The sequence below is a fragment of the Fukomys damarensis genome, unplaced genomic scaffold (genome assembly GCF_012274545.1).
Source record: "Fukomys damarensis isolate Sample0158 unplaced genomic scaffold, DMR_v1.0_HiC HiC_scaffold_8, whole genome shotgun sequence".
Taxonomy (NCBI): Eukaryota; Metazoa; Chordata; class Mammalia; order Rodentia; family Bathyergidae; genus Fukomys; species Fukomys damarensis.
Window position 1 is genome coordinate 32,811,230 of NW_022900920.1, and position 631 is coordinate 32,811,860.

Consider the following 631-nt stretch of genomic DNA (forward strand, 5'->3'; position numbering starts at 1 on the left):
GGGACTCAGCTCCGGCCAGCCCGGCGAGGCGCTGTGTCCCCAGATTCACGGTGGCGGAGTGGCCTGGCCGTGTGCCCTCCTGGGGACCCCGGGCCCCACCCGGGTGTGCCCGTGAACTCGCCGACAATCCACCCGCGCAATTCTGTATTCATTCCAACAAACAAGCAGAAGGCGCTGGGGCTGGAGGGAAGCAAGCGGTACGGAGGGGCTGCCCTGGTGTGCGGCGCGTGAGGGCGGCAGCGCGCGCTGAGGACCCTGAATCTACGGTCGCCGAGGTCCCGCACGCCTCCAGACGCCCGTGTGCCCGCTGGAGCTACGCCCTCCTCGCCCTGCGGCTCCGGCACCGACCCCACTTCCACGTCTGCCTACGTAGTTTTTGGCGCCAGTGTAAAGTAAAAAAAAAAAGCGATGATTTTTCCTAAGTTACGAAGAATGTTGGGCCGGGGATGTATGTAGCTCAGTGGTGCCGCGCCCACCTGGCAAACGCAACATCCTGGGTTCGGCCCCCGGTACCCAAAACAAAACAAAGGGATAAAGAATTTCCAGGCAGACGGCAGAGCCTTCAACTGAGCCCCGGGCCCTGTGAAAGCTCAGCACCCACCCTCCCTCGGCCCGTCTCCTCCGGCCCGGC